Source organism: Panthera pardus, unplaced genomic scaffold, assembly GCF_024362965.1.
Source record: "Panthera pardus isolate Hobbes unplaced genomic scaffold, ASM2436296v1 HiC_scaffold_10, whole genome shotgun sequence".
Lineage (NCBI taxonomy): Eukaryota > Metazoa > Chordata > Mammalia > Carnivora > Felidae > Panthera > Panthera pardus.
The window spans coordinates 83407651-83424693 of NW_026526655.1; the positions used below are offsets into that span (position 1 = coordinate 83407651).

Sequence of the window (17043 nt, forward strand, 5' to 3'; positions counted from 1 at the left end):
TCAAATGGTGAGATTTCAGAAGGTCCCAGAAGTACTGTTTCTCAGTATCTCTTCATCATACCTGAAATTAGAGGACCATTTTGAGTGGGTAAATCTTTGCATTTTTCATAGGTGACTTCAAGAAATTCAAACATCATGGAAAGAATAAGCCATTCTTGTTTATTAACCTTTTCAAGTGATTGTTTTCTGATTATTTTCTAATGTAAAGGCTAATCTGGATATATATATATATATATACACATATGTATATATATATATATATATATATATATACACATATGTGTATATATATATATATATATACACACATATATATATATATTCAACCTAATGCTTTAATTTCAAATCCACTGACCAAACTGGTATTGCCTTGAGAGGAAAAACATCTCTCATAGAGTATATCGATAATATATTTTTTCAAGTCTAAAATGCATTTTATTCACTTATGTGTGTTAATGTGGTTATTTCTGGGTTATATAGTTAGAAATGATTTTAACTTTTTTAAAAAATTTTTTTAATGTTTATTTATTTTTGAGAGAGAGACAGAGCATGAGTGGGGGAGGAGCAGAGAGAGAAGGAGACACAGAATCCAAAGCAGGCTCCAGGCTCTGAGCTGTCAGCACAGAGCCTGATGCGGGGCTCAAACCCATGAGCCTTGAGATCACTACCTGAGCTGAAGTTGGACGCTTAACCGACTGAGCCACCCAGGCACCCCTTAACTTTTTCACTATACTTTAGAAATTTTCTAAAACTGCTAACTACATGTTTGTTTAATTAGAAGTAAGAAAAATAAGAAAATGCCCATTAGATTTCTACCCACACAAGGAGTTGTAGTTACCTAATTCCCTGATCAATTATGAAACAACCTGTGCTTTAGAGAAATTAGATTGGAACAATATAAAGCTATTCAAAGTCAATAGAAGTGACTGGATTTCAACCATAGCATCAACAAAATCAGAAGGAGAATTGATAAAATGCAAAGTTGATGTTAATTTTGATGATGTTAACTTAGCAAAATAAATCCTAAGAGAACAAATAATTTCCTAACTTCAATTTTATTATTTTTAATGTTTTTGTTTTATTTTTGAGAGACAGAGAGAGAGAGCATGAGTGGGGGAAGAGGAGAGAGAGAGAGGAAGACACAGAATCTGAAGCAGGCTCCAGGCTCCGAGCTGTCAGCACAGAGCCTGATGCGGGGCTCGAACCTACAAACTGTGAGATCATGGCCTGAGCCGAAGTCAGATGCCTAACCAACTGAGCCACCCAGGCGCCCAACCTAACTTCAATTTTAAAGAGAGGAAGATAAAAACCTTTTCCCACACTGCATGCGGAAATGAGTCAGCTTCATTTCAGCCCAGGAAACATTTATTCTGTGTCTACTGTCTACCTACCAGATATTACAACACGCTCAATATACAAACAAGAAATCAAATATCATGGGGCAAGTGTTTTAAATAAACAAGGAATGTGTCTAGAAGGGTGTAAGACAAAATTGCCAAAGGTTTATACTGCAGAGTAAGATTACATGACATTTTCTCATTTTGCTTGTCTATTCTCAAATGTGTACTGTGATATATATTTGTGTGAATGTGTGTGTGTGTGTGTCCCTTATATGACATTCCTATCCACATTTGATACTCAACCTCCTTTGTAACCTTTATTTCTGCTTTCTCTCTCCACAATTCATATATCCTCTGATTAATAGCATATTTGTGGGAAGGAGCATTTTGTACATCAGTTTTTGACTCTATTTCCTATCCCTGCTGATGGTCTGCTATTGTCAATTTAAATATCACCTGCTTCAAACAGTCCCACATTATGAGTGAAAACCTCTCTGACCCTGAATTCCTAAACCCTTATTTCTCTCAGTGCTGAGCATTTTGTGATACGGTGTCTTGCATTGCTATTTTACTTAATACCTTACCCTATATGGTACTTTACTTTCATAACAATTTTACATAAATTATCTTATTTCATTCTGTGAAATAAGGTAGATATGATCTCTGTCTTCTGTGTGGGAAAAGAGCAGTATTAAGTGACTTGCTTACACTTCTGAGGAGCCAACCCAAGAACATAGGTTTCTGACTCTTGGTATAATTTGATTTTCATTAAATGGAGCCACACTTAGTTTACTTTTGCTCTCTGACAAAACTGTATATCAACTCTATGAGCTCAGGAACTCATTAGAAGTCAAGAATATGGTGTACACAATAGGTGCTCAGTAAAATCATTGATTAATGTTTTGACAAGATCTATAAAGCAAATCAACATAAATCAAAGCAAATTTCCTGGCTAATTAAGAGATAACCTCTTCAATATTAAAATCTTCAGGTCTGTCTTTCTTCAAGATTTTAAAATTCTATTTGTAGGTATTTGCATTCGTTTAAGATATAAGGAAGATATTTAGAGAAAAAAAATCAGCATTTAGAAAGATAAGGCAACACTTTTATTCACCTGAAGGGAAAGTTTACTAGTGGAATGACTGGTTGAGGAGGAGAGAGCAGCGTAACTGGCAAAAACCCTCACTGTAGTAGGAGAAAAGGAATCCAAGGAAGAAGAAAGCACCATGAAATGCCATGATGTTGGGCTTTGTTCTGGATTTTGTATATTTCTGACAAGGGTGGAGAGAGCAGGACCTCACAGAAACAAAGCAATATTCGACACGGTTTATAAGCTACTGATAAAATCTCTGCTCACTGGTGGTTTCCCAAGTGGACAACAACTTAGCAGGCCAATCAAAGAGTGGTAAAATTTCATGTGGAGCTCTGAGACTTCTGTCTTAGTTGGCTGGAGTCAGGAACAAGGTGAACTGCCCACAAGCTAAGGACAAGCAATACCCAGGGGAGAGTAAACATTTTTCTCATTGCAGCAAAAGACCAAATCTAGTTATGCAAACAATGACAACAGTGAGTGGGGATACTGATGGATAAAGTACATACTGTACAATTCATTCAATCTTTGTGAATCATATAATCTGAAAATAATTTTTATGTTATAATGAGTAATTGAAATAAATTAATACAATTTTGTTTTGTACAAAAATAATAGTGGCTAGAAGCATAGGCTTTATACCCCCTCCTTTCTTGGGTAATTTCTTATGGAATGTACTTTCATCCATTCAACACTTATTTAGCAAGCACTGTATATACCAGCTCCAATACTAGGCCCTGGAGTTGTAACTGTGAAGTAAACAGACCCGAGCTCAGGTCTGGAAACTGGGCACAGTATCGTGACTTTTTATTATAATGACCTTCTCAACCTCCTAATTATCCATCCTTAATGGATACCATTGGTAGCTGCCCGTCTTCCTAGTTCCTTTGTATGCTACATTCTATTAACTCTCTCCATAGTTCTCTGCAGTACAGGCATCCCCTCCTGCCGCCCAGTATGATAATTGTGCCTACCTCGCTTCTGATCAGTAAGTACTGCCACACTTCCTCTATCATTTCCTTATTTCAACACCCCCTTTGCTTTCATTGTCTTATGTCCTACTCAATGTCCTTCATTGTCCTACTGTCAGGGCTGGCTGAGAGCAGCCATCACTGTGCTTCTAAGAGTGCTCAGCCCTTCTTACCGATGCATTTCATACTTTGGTTATAGGTGATTCATACAAGCTCTCCCATGGAATAAAGTGAGCTGGAGTTTGTCTGCTTTATGTAGTATGTCCACACTAGCATACTACTTCTCTGAGCCTTTGGGTCTCATTTTCCATGGCAGTTTCAGCATTTCACTCAGTACAGACTATTATGAATCTTGCAAACTCCTAGTCCCAGGTGTTTGTGAAGTCTTTTGTCTTTCTCTCTTTCTTTCTTTCTTTCTTTCTTTCTTTCTTTCTTTCTTTCTTTCTCTTTCTTTCTTTCTTTCTACTTTATTGAAATATAATTCACATAATTCTCACACCATACAATTTATCCATTACACTCATTATCTCATATAATCCTCACAATAACCCTCACATATGCTATTATTGTCACTATTTACAGGTAAAGGGATAATGTCTTAACGGGGCTGAGTAACTAGCCCAAGGTCATTCATATGGGAAATATTGGGATCTAGATTTGAATCCAGTATTGTTTGATTCCAAAGTCATGCTGTGCTTGTTCTTAAAATGTAGACTTATTTAAAAATTGCAAACTCTTGGCCTCATTTTAAATAAGCATTGTTTGGGCTTCTCAGTCAACTCCCTCACCTATGAAGTCATAGTCATTATTAGTAACTCACTTATTTCTAGGAAGGAACATAGAGCATTCAGTAAATATGATTTAATTTTGTATTCTGTCCTCATTTTTGGAAAATGACTGGGTGGGGACCTAATTTCAGATGGGAAAAGTAAGATGTAAGTAGTTGATTGACCAGTTCAAGGTAAAAAAAATTAGCTGATTCTGGGGCCAAGAATGGAAGTATGTCACCAGCTTCTGACCAGGGACATGTCCTACAATGGCCTTGTGCTGCCCACAGAGGAGTTTCTTGATGGGAATACTGCCACTCACCAATAACACTCTGGAGAAATGCTTCCAGGTAATAGTGGAGAAAACTGGAAACTAGTGCAGGGGAACATCACTGACTAAATTAGAGCATGACCAACAGGCCGGAGGGCTTTGTGAGCTCATAACTCAATGGCAGCTCGAAGTGGCTGTGATCTTTGTGCACTTGAGAACATTAAAACCTGGTGCCTCTTTGCAAAGGCCTGGTTTGGAAGCAAGAATTCATCCACACATTTAACTCAAGCTTCATATCTGAACCTGGGTCATTGTAGTTACCAGAAGAATTGAAAGATGGATGAATTGACATCTTTCAGTGTTTTTTGTCTATCTGGCAAAAATGGCCCAACACTGCATGTAAATAATTATAAATAAAACAGAAAGTCAGAAGACCTTCTAGTTAATATTTAATGACCAGTTCTCTGGCAGCAGTGCACATTCCAAAGATTTCCCAACCAGTCGTGTTTATACTGCTATAAACTCCAACAGGCCCAGCTTTTCTCTGAGGTTAGAGCACACTCCAAGAGCTAATATTTCTCCTACCTGAGAACTTGAAAAATGGTCTAAAAATCCAAAGCCAGGAATGTGCTAGTTGCTTGTTGATGTTTTTGTTAACCAAGAAAAATTGGTGGCGAAAACCACCTTCTTGTTTGTTGCAGAAGATTATGGGACTCTATTTGAGAATAAATTATGAAAATATCTATTTTTGCCAGCTTTGTCAGAGAAGGGAATATACGTCCAAAGAAGCCAAGTCATTTCAAAACTTAGTATGCAAGCTATTTGTTTCTCGAAAATTAGGAAAAGAACGTGACCTTAAAGGAAATGAAAAAGCTCAACAGGAAATTTCGTAAATTGTAATATTCTGACTTAACCACTTTTTAAAAAATTCAGATACTGAGATTCATTAAATAAGTAAAACTAACATTTTTATAGGTCTTAATGTAAAGAATAGTTTGCCTATGTTATTGCCTTTGAGTCTGTTAAAGTTTTGAGGATTCATGAAACGCTAAAGTAATGAGAAGTATCACTCTGAGTATTAAGGAAGTGTGAGTGTTGGTGCTTGTACGGAGTAATAAACCACTGAATCCTCTCCCAAGGAACTTCATAGTACGGTATTCTTATAACAGCAGAGTTGGCCAAAGGATTCTTTATTTTAGCTTTAGGAAATAGCACTGGGGCAGGGGTATCTATTTCTAAATGAATATACTCTATGTATACAAAACCATGCAGGGTGAAGATCAAATCTTTAATTAGTAATTAGCATAAGAAAAGCTATAAGGAAGTGATGTAGTCTATAGGAAAAAGATTTCAAGTTACAAATCAAGAAATGAGAGTGCTCTTAAGAGTAACCATAACAGCAACGTGCATTTATTTCATTTTTAGTTTGTGCCAAGAATGGTTTTAGGCTTTTTCTCTATTGCCCATTTAATCCTTGTAACCGCCCTCTGGAGTAGATACTGTTGTTATTCCTGCTATGCAGAATAGGACACAAAGGGATTGCTGGGTTAAGTAACTTGCTCAAGGGCACTGAACTTCTTCTAAGTGTAGTTGCTGGGATTCAAACCCTAGAAATCTACCTCTAGAGCTCATGCTCTTAACTGTTCTGCGAAATTGCTTTTTGATTAGTAGTTCTACCTTTGCTAAGTGAGCCTGGTCAATGTTTTTTATTTTATTTTTCAATCTTTTCAAATTATCTGATATCTGCTATTGCTACTCTCACAAAGTTGTTTTCAGGATTAACTGAAATAATATATTTAAGAGCACTTTAAAAGATAATGTGCTCTTCCAATGAGGTGATATTATTACTTTGTATACAATGGTTAGTTACTCAGAGCAATGGTCCATTAAATGGTCAGCAATGAGTGCATTTGGTATACTAATAAACCGAACCACCATAATAGGCTTCTTTTAGATGTACACACATTAGTTCTTCCCAGAACTCATGAGCAAGTCAAGGCTCAAACTGCCACTGCACACAGTTATTTGGAGATACATGGGCATATTTCTGGAAACAGGGAGGAACTGCTGTAATTGTTTGCACATGCAGACATTGTCTCAAATTATGATTTTGCTATTTCAGAGATTCCCTTGTCATAACTACCAAAATGACACAAGCAGTACTTTTTTGTAATCTCCATATTTGACGCATGAAAGAAGACTTAATTCCTGTTTGAATAAACAACATAATAAGGTTATTGAGATTAGAGACCATTACTATATAAAATTATGTCTAAGTGGCAGATATAATTAACATTGGATTGTAATTACACTAATTACAAGTCACATTAAGACACTCCAGTAATGACAAAGTGAGAACCCTATAATTGAATGGAATAAGTAGGGAAACATGCTGCTCACACTAATTACCTAAATGAGCTAATATGTCTTCAGAGTGACAGTCTTGCTCAATGTTATTACGCAGACAAGGCAGTTGAGTGAGGTATTTTTTGAAATATATATATATTTTTTCCAGTTTTTCCCTTTATTCTCTCCAGGACCTATTTCAAAGCATCACCAGCTTCAGGATTTCTCTCTTGAGCCAAAGAAAAGTAGAGCTTTCTCTAACCTTCTTACAAAAGAGCACATACAGCCCAGATCCGTAGACCTAGGTAAGACTTAGATCTTAGTGTGTATGGAATGAACTGAGCACTAGCTGGTTCCTTGGATTGGCTAATGCCCTCCAATTTCTCCTCTGTCCTGTCTTTCCCAGTTTACCAGATAAAGCAGCTCCAGCTTCCTGTGTATTTTGCAGCATTGAGAACAATCATGTTGTGGGTTCCGAAGTACCAAACATGGCTTCCGCTGCCCGGCCCCAGAGAGGCCCTGGAGAGTGATAAAATTTGAATTATTCACAGCAATTAGTACCAGCACTGCACTGGGACTCACATCTCAGCCCAAGCTTTTAAGTGAGAATATAAAATAATACTGGAATATGAATTCATGGCACTGTGAAAGTTTATTTTTTGTTGTTTCTTTTCCCTCCTCAAATACCTTTCCTCTTTGTACTTCTAACTATCTGGGGCACTGCTTGGGTAAGGTTAAAAAAAAAAAAAAAAAAAAGGAAACAGGATGTAGCTATTTAAAACCTTAAAAGAAGATATTTTGTTTTTAAGGCAGGGATATCACAATATGTGGGAAACTGAATTGATGCACTTATATTGATAAATAATGCTGAGTGGAGCTTTTTTTTCTCTTCTGTTGGGGAAGAAAGGAAATGGTATCAGACATGCCTTTGTCAGTGGGGCTTTCAAACTGTTTCTGTATATAAGTCTTTTTCCTGTATTAATGAGATTTCCTTCTCTTTGTCCAGAAACTGCAGTTTTGCCTCTAAAGATCCAGGTTTACGTGTTTCTAATACAAAACACTAAGCCAAGTATGCAAGGTTCATTAATAAGTAGATACTACATTAGTCCAAATGTGGCAATTTGGCCCGCCTACCCTGTTAATATTTGGTGTGTAACTCAGAAATAATGACTCTGTTCTCTTGAAAAATTCTACTTCCAGGTTTTGCAATTCTTGCAATCAATCATTTTATTTCAAAACGGATTTAGTGTTGAATTTGAATTAGGGGCTATACTCAATTAATTCTTTAGTTATATAAACTCATATAATAAAGCATTAGGAGTTTACATAAGAGGGTGTTGATTGAAATAAATAGAGTTGGAGGCCAGCCTTCCACTAATGGCCATGCAAGTCAGAGGCTAATGGACCTGGCCATATTTAATCTAAGACAAGGAGTGGGGTGATTAAGATTTTATCCTAGCACTATCCTGTTCTCACTGATGATTTTGCAAATTACTCATACCTCTGTTTTTATAAGATGGCAATTCAATGGTTCTTTGCAACTTCTTTAGAGTCCTGAGGCTTAAAGCAGCCCAAGAACTTTTTGCACTTTATGTCACTACCTCTAGGTAAAGAATTAGCCAAGTTGGCAGAGCAAGCAGATACCCAAGACTAGAACCTTTCTGTAAAGACCCAGATAGTAAATATTTAAGATTTTTGGGGGTCACATTTGATCTGTGTGTATACATATATACATAGATAGATAGATAGGTAGGTAGATAGATAGATATGTGTGTATGTATATGTATATATGAGTATATATATGTGTACATACACATATATATATTATAACTCTTTAAAAATGTAAAAACCATTCACCATTCTTGGCTTGCTGGGCTTTAAGCTTTTGGGGCTGTAAGAGGCTACAGGTAGAATTTGGGCCACAAAGCCAACTCCTGCTCCACAGTAATGTAATTGAACATCTATCACATTGAAGAATTGTTCTTTAATAGGAACTAAATATAAAAGTCCTTCAGTCAACTCTTCCCAATGTACTGAAAAATAAAATGTAGACGATAGATATTTAAAGTTACAGACATTTTTTGTTTTGTTTTGTTTTTTCTATTTATACTTGAACCAGTTGCTCTACTGGGCGGATCAAAGCTTAAGAGAGGAGAGGCAGTTTTCACATAGGCTATGGGAGTGACCTTGTCTGGGTCAGAGCCAAAGTGAGGTGAGGAGGGCAGCTGTGCAAAACTGGACATGACAGACTGCTTATACACAGAGGGTGGATCAAATAAGTAACTATGTTAAGGATAAGGTGACCCAGGTATCAGAGGAGAGTTATACATATATGGAAAGGAATAAAACCAGAAAGAACCCTTAATTTTCAGTACATATAGATACATAAAGAAATACAGAATTATATAGATATAAATATAGATGTAAATTATGTGTAAATATAAGAATATATATACATATGTGTGTATATACACATACACACACATAAGTATACATATGTTTATACATATATAGCAGACCTGGTACCCAGATTGCTGCTTCATAATATCATGAACAGACCTAGTGCCTAGACTATGGCCCCATAATATCATTTTCCATTGAAAGAAACCAACGCTCCTAGGATAAATGGTTGATTCCAGAATAGTTGATTGAGGCAGGGCACATTTCAGTCTAAAAAATCTTTCTTGTCCCAGGAAAAATTAAAAAAGGCCCCAAAATGATTGGATAATGTCAAAAAGATCCAGAAACCAGTTTGAAGGGACTCCCACCAGACAAACCAGTGATAATTCCAGCATCAAAAGGAAAACATGGCAGTAAGAATAGTACTTATTTGAAAAGTTACGGCCATTTGATACATTAAACGTTTGAGGAAAGATGGGAAATTTACATGGTTTTAAAATAGATCCCTACAAAATATGCATTTATTACCAAGGAGGCTAGGAAGAATTACTTTATGGAGGAAAAGCCTGACAGACACCACCTTGATCACTGATTAAAGTGAGCATCGTCAGTCCTGAGACAAGTCCAAATTGTATGCCATTTAATAGGATACAGTTAGGAAAGTGTGATATTTTCATCAAAAACATAACTTGAATCTAATCATGAGGAAACATTAGACAAACCTCAACTGGAGAATATTTTACAAAATAACTGGTTCTAAAGTCTTCAAAAACACAAGGTCATGAAAGTCAAGAAAGGACTGAGAAGTAATTCCCTTGTGAAGAATAAAGAGATATGACAGCTAAATGCAACACATAATTCTCAACTAATTATTTTCCTATAAAAAACATTGTAGGGACAATTAACAAAACTTGAATGGGGTCTAAAGATTAAATGATAGTAATGTATCAACGTTAGTTTCCTCATTTTGATTTTTGGAGTGGTTATGTTGGAGAATACCCTCGTTTGTTGGAAATGCACATAAAAGATGGGGCATTAGGTTGGTAGATTACTCTCAAATGGCACAGAGAACAGAAATGCTTGTTCCGTACTTACAAATTTTCTATAAGTTTGAAAATGTTTTATAATAAGAAATAGTTTTAAAATGCCTTATAAATATAATACAGTGAATTAAAAATATAATTAAAATGAGCTTTCTAGGGTGCTTTCCTATAGAAAGATAACATTGTGGAGTATGGATTTTGAAAGTCTGTAAAATCTGGATTGGAATTTGATTCAAACATTTGATAGCTGAATGGTTTGAGTTAGGCCACTTAACCATCTTACAAGTTAAATGTACCTGATATTATCTATAGTGTAGTGCTATTAATAAATGAGAGAAAATTTACTTAATGGGCCAAATATAGTGCTTAGAACATAGAAGGTACTCACTAGAAGCTAATAATAATAGAGATAAATTGTAGTAATAACAGTAACAGTAATAATAATAATAATAATAGGAGTAGTATTGTCAATGATGTTAGCAGCAATATTGATGGTAGCAATCGACTTTTTACTACCATAGTAGCGGTAGCTGTTGTTGTCACAGGCGCCATTAATTATCATGATCATCGTGGGTCCTCTCCAGGAGGGCTGACCTCGGTGGTCTGCTATATGAAAGAGCTTCAGTAATCATGATCCATCATGGGAAAAAGACGTTATCAGGCAAGAGGATGTGAGGGGAACAATTATATGGATGGAAAACATCTTCATTATCAAAGGTGAGTCGATACCTAGAAATAATCCATGGTATGAGTATGTCCATCCAATGAGCCCACTCTCTTACTAAACATTGTAGAAAAACACTTGGTTCCACTCTGGCTTTCTCCAACATCCACTCCAACACACATAGATGTGAAATTCCTACACCCCGTGTCAAGCACACTGATTTCCTTATCTTCTGAAACTTGCCTGTCTTCAGAGTATTGTGTGTGTCAGAAGACATATCGGTGCCAAAGCCAGTTGAATATCTTGAAGTTGCCACAATAGGCCAGTGCAGGATTTTCCATATTCCTGCTCTGATATTTGAACTATAATTCTACTAATCTAAATTCTCAATACTCAAGATAGATTTATATGTATTAGGACCTCTTATCTAGACTTTTTAAACATGCTGTTTCATATTCCTTTTTTACCCTCTGGGTTTCAATATGTTGTATTTCAGGGAATAGACCTTCAGTCAATGTTTTTGTGTCTAATAATATTATACTTAAAGACTTTTCCAGGGGCACCTGGGTGGTTCAGTCAGTTAAACATCTGACTCTTGATTTTAGTCAGGTCATGTTCCCAGGGTTGTAGGATCAAGGCTTGGGTCATGATCCCAGGGTCATGGGATCTAGTTCCACATCACTCTGGGCATGGAGCATGCTTAAGATTCTCTCTCTCTCTCTCTCTCTCTCTCTCTCTCTCTCTCTCTCTCCCCCCCTCCCCCACCTTGCACGCATGCTCTCTCTCTCTTTCTCTCTGAACAAACAAGCAAACAAACAAAACCCCAAAACCACCTTTCCAGAGATCATCACTTGACTTTGTGGTGGACCAATAATGATTTATAGTCTGGGTCCCTGTGTGAAAGTCCATTTGTATGTATTACCATTTATGATGAAGAAAGTGGATGTCCCATTTAGGCTTCATGTTCCCTAGGCTTATTTTTCCCAACACTTCCAGATACATGCAGTCAAGTCTTCCAAATACATACTCAATATTCTGCCTGATTCTGAAGCATTTTTTACTAAACCAGGATATATAACAAGTGCCTCCATCCCTCCATCTGACAGGACTTGGAATTAAGACTCTGAGGTGAACATTTGACTTAGTTGTGACTGACAGGCTTTCCTATTGCTTCCCTAATATCTTTGCTGCCAAGCAACCTATAACCAGAGCCCCAGGAGCATTTCCTATGAGTCTGTGCCTCTTCATACCCCTTTTCTTCTCTTTCCTGTCCCCATGTTGGCTCAGTCCAAAGGCTTGGATTTCTGTGGTTCCTGCTCTTTGCTTCAGGCTGGAGCTCAATCTCATAGCTGGAGTACTATAATAGTTTTTCTTGTGCAAGCCCTTTCCACCCAAGAGTCCTGCGCTCTGTATGCAGTCCAGGCTGTTGATTAGTCCACTACCATCTCTGACAAATATTTTCAAATAAAACTTCTTTCCTACAATAAAAAGTAAAGTATTTTTGAAATGTGGTCTGAATTAGATTCCTTCATTGATGTTTGGTGCATAGGAGTGCTCCTTTGGGACCCCCTATGATAGATTTCTCTTACCACAACTAATCCACTAGGTCCTAACTTCCTTATCCTTCCTGCTCTCCCATTGCTTTTTAAGTTTACTCTTGCCTGAGTTATGACAGTTGCAGGCAAATCAGCAGTCCCAGCCCTCACCTTGCCACAGTACTTTTAAGGTACATCCTGGTACTACATATTATTCTATCCACCAAGTGTTACTTTAAATGGCCTTATACTTGAGACACCACTGATGGAATCTACTAAGATGCTATTCCACATTTTAGTTCCTCTCAGGGCTCCAAACACAGTTAAGAACAGGATTCAAAGTTAAATCCTCACCTTCTAATTATGGGAAAGTTATTTATTTCACCTCTGATCCTGGCGGACATGAGAGTAATGTAGCTAATAGTTCATACATCACAGGTTCTTAAGTATTGATAACAATAGCAATGTATCAAGTGCCACCAAATGCCAGATGGTTTACATACATTATTTCTAATTCTTAGAATAATACTGCACTGTGAACTATATTCTCATTTTATAGATGAGGAAATTGAGGCGCACTCAGTTTGGTTAGGTAATTTGCCCTGTCATCACACTAAGCAAGTGGCAGAGCTGGAATTCATTTTAAAGGTGTGGCTGACTCTTAAATTCTAGCATATTTCACTACTCTTGCACCTCTGATGGGAAGGTTTCTTTGAAAAGAAACAAAGAGACACATTTCTCTGTGGCATTTCCTGTTTTCCTATTTCAAACATCTTTTTAGTTGCCGAAGAGTTGCCAGGATCAAAGACATAATTTATGTATTGAACTGCTGCAGGCTAGAAAGAAAAATGCATTTTATCATGCTTAATCCTTTAACTCATTCACTACGGGTATTTAAACATTTCCAGTGAGGTGTCAATAAACATATTTAAACGAGAAGGCATAAAGACTGGACATGGGTGGGGCGGAGGGACGTGTGGGGCGGAAATGGTGAATTCCTAAGGTTCCTAGCCTGTAATGCATCAGATGTTGCACAAAATGGTAAGAAAAATAAAGTTTTTGAGGTCCTGGGGAAAGGAAGTCTTCCAATGTGCTAGAAACCTCTTCAAGACAGCGTTTGTGACTTTAGTCTTCAAACTGTTTCCCTAAGTATTTTTGATCTTGACCTCTTTATTTGGTTGATAGCATTTTTTTAATACTTGTAATTATTTTATTATTGTTTTATTTTTTTTCAATCTCCTTTCTCCTTTGCTGTAATGGAGATTCAATAAAGACCACGATCATGTTACATACTGAATGGCACAGAGTAAGTGCTCATTAAGTAATTTTTTAGTGGGGAACCCCAGCCCTCCCCTCCAGCCTCTGATGGATGGTCGTAGTATTCCCGCCTGCTGCCTGAAGCCACTGCGCAGGTCCGCTCAGGGGCCGAGCGTAATCCCAGCGTGTGGTTTGCTTTAGCCCGGCGCTGAAACCGCGGCTCCCTGGGAAACTGGGCGTGGCCAAGAAGGGTGCCGCCCCTAGCCGGTCTTCCAGCCGGTGGGGGGAAAGTGGAGCTTGGTTGAGGTCCCGTACTGTACGCTTTCCAGCGCCCGGTGGGAGGGCCACTGGAGTGAGCCTTGCAGTCTTGGGCGCAGGCAGGGGAACCGCAAAGTTAAAAAAAAAAAAAAAGTTAAATGAATATGACAAAAGTGCAAAGAAGATCCCCTCCCTTTGTGAGAAGATCTACCACAGGTATCGCCAGAGTAAAATTCGCGTACTTCTATGTAAAGGTCACCAGGGAAAACAATACAGTGCGTGATACGTGTTATTAATGCTCCTTCTGTGCACTTCTCATCACAGAAACAGACTCGAGAAGGGGATGTGCTGGCATCACACCTACAAAGACGAGCAGGGAGGGGAACAGGACGAGGTAGAGCTGAAGAAATGGGGCTGCAGAAGTTGAATTTGGCCCGAGTGGCCAGGCAGTCCCAGACGCCATTCACAGGTTGTGGACAATTAGCAGATGTTTCTTTTTCCAGGTAAGTCCAACCCCACAGGTGTAGGCTGTGTTTATACTGAGTCAGATGGTGGTGGCGTCATAGCAGTATGACCAGGGGATTTTGGCCAGGGGATGACTCCTCTCTTCTTGAGAGCCAGGACTCAGTGTTCCAACATTCTAGGGAAGATACTGGTAAAAATTAAGAAATGGTGGTTTGCCTGTGAGTTCCCCTGAGTCATCAGCACCCATCGGTGATACACTATACCTGACCCTGTGGCCTTTAAATCATGTTATAGAATTTGAGTGACTAGGAAAATATTCACATCAAATAACTGATAAAAAGGGTTATACAACCATATGCACCATATAAGGCAAAATATCTCTCTGTTTTTATCTGCAACTATATATGAAGATCCATATGAAGAGGAAAATAACAGATTGGGAAGAAATGCATGAAGATGTTATTAGTGGTTATCTCCAGGTGGTAGAATCTCAGGTGATGTATAGTTTCATCTGTGTATTTTCCAAGTCTTCTGTAGTTAACATGGATTACTTATAAAAAAGAAAAAGCAAATATTGAAAAAAAAAACACAGAGAAAGACTCCACTAGGCAGAATAAATCTAAATAAATTAGACCATGCAGGTAACTGTTTTCATTTTTTTGTTTCTGGTCCACTGGAGTGGACTTCCTGGATCTTTTTTGGACCTCAGACTGCACTTACCCCCTGCTGACTCAAAACCCAGCCTTTATGCTCACAGGTCAAACCTCTTTGAGCGTCTTACAGTGTATAATGATGAAGGTGCTCCTCTCCTGCTCTTCTGTTTACCTCCGCATTCAGTGGTGGTGGACCCAATAGGCCTACGCTTTGGCTTTGTTCCAAGACAAAGAATCTGGCAGGGAAACAGAGGCAGATTTCACACTTTGGCAATGTCCCCCTGATCTCTGCTACCCCAGGTGTCAGACACCTTCAAGTGGAAATCTTTTAACTAAGAGCCCCCCACAGCAGCTCCCTTAGGCTTGTTTGTGTGTAGTGGAGGGGATGCTGGGATTTGGTGGAAATGTGAGAAATCAAATATTGAATCTGTTGGTTTATTGAGAAGATTAAAATGGCTGGTTTAGAACCAAGGATGAGCCTAGTCCTGCAGTTTTTCATGAAGCTGGAAAAGGCAAACAGAGTAGTCTGTTCTGTGTTTAGACCATTTCCATCAACCCCTCTTGCCCTTTGCTCTTATTTTCCCAGTTATACCTGTCCTTTCCTACCTCATAAGAGAGTCTGTTTGTCACATTTTCCTCTTAATTAAAATGTACAAGTCCTATATTTTATTCTTCTAGGTCCCTGCCAGGTAACTGATTACTTGAATCTAAGTTGAGGTGTTGATAGCTGATAAGAAAAATGTGTTAGATGTGTTAATGTGTATGCTGGTAACATTGACATTTCTTCAGTGACCTTTAGAATCTTAGGTCTACTGAGCATTTAAGACATGAGGTGCTGTAAAATAAAATGTGTGTGTATGTGTATATATATATATATATATATATATATATATATATAGGCAAACAGGATAACCCCAGATAACATATTATACCCTCTAATTGAATTCAACATTTGGCCAGTTCAGAGCAAATTCTCTGGAATCAATGATGTTTACCTCTGATTTGATATAATACCTTATATTTAAAACCTAAATCTAAAAAAATGTTACTGGTTATTTGAGAGGAGTTTTGGTGTTGAATTTCAAAGAAAATATATATATATGTAAGATACATAGAATGTTGTATATATATGTATCTATATGGCTCCATTAAGGTGTTAAGTACTCTCTCCATCAAAGGACTAGTAATAATGGAAGCAGTGGTAGCTGTGACATGGTATATTTAATAATGTATCCTTATGCACGTTGGTCAAGGATAGAGAATTTAAGTTGGCTCAAAAAAAACAAAACTGTGAAATTCAACGATAAAACCTTTAATCATGCTTAAAAGGTCAATTGAAATGGGCTGATTATAGTTAGTAATTAAGTGGTCCTTAACCTATACTGTGCTGCTTTTCTTTGGTGGAGCTTCGTTTTGGGGAAATTACATTTAGATTTCTGATTAAGTCTTTTTTTTTTTTTTTTTTTTTTTTAGAATTAGGAAGAGAACAACAGTCACCACTTTTTTTTTTTTTTTTTTTTGGTTACAGTAATTTATGCTTTGTCTCATCTTCTCTTTGCTTTAACTTTTGTTTGGCTTGATTGTCTATGTCATTTTACTTTAATGCATATATCAATTTTTCCTTTTATATCCTTTTAAGATACAAGTCTGTCCATTTTTATTTGGCTGTTTCATTGTAATTCAGTGTGTGTGTGTGTGTGTGTGTGTGTGTGTGTGTATCAGTTTGAAGTTTAAAAGAGTAAAAAAAATGAGATCAGTTTTAAGGTTTGTGAAAATCACTTCATTTCTATGTTTGTCTTATGTAGAAATTAAGAATAATAGTGTCTGTCTTTTCGTATCTCAAAGTGTAGTTATATAGTTCACAATGAGATAATAAAACAAAGTGTTTTTAAAAGTATAAAATCCTGTTTAAACGTAAGAAAGACGTTACTTATATTACTTTTATTTTTCATAGTTTTGCTTTTTAAATTGTACATTTTAACT

General features: G+C 37.2%; 1 long non-coding RNA gene across 1 annotated transcript; it reads left to right on the plus strand.

Annotated features, from left to right (window-relative positions):
• Nucleotides 1–375: 375 nt before the first annotated feature.
• Nucleotides 376–15886, plus strand: LOC128778827 (uncharacterized). Its single transcript, XR_008424578.1, has 5 exons — nucleotides 376–3418; nucleotides 6977–7090; nucleotides 7192–7387; nucleotides 10813–10945; nucleotides 14267–15886. It is a non-coding gene; the product is annotated as an uncharacterized LOC128778827 (long non-coding RNA).
• Nucleotides 15887–17043: the final 1157 nt, after the last annotated feature.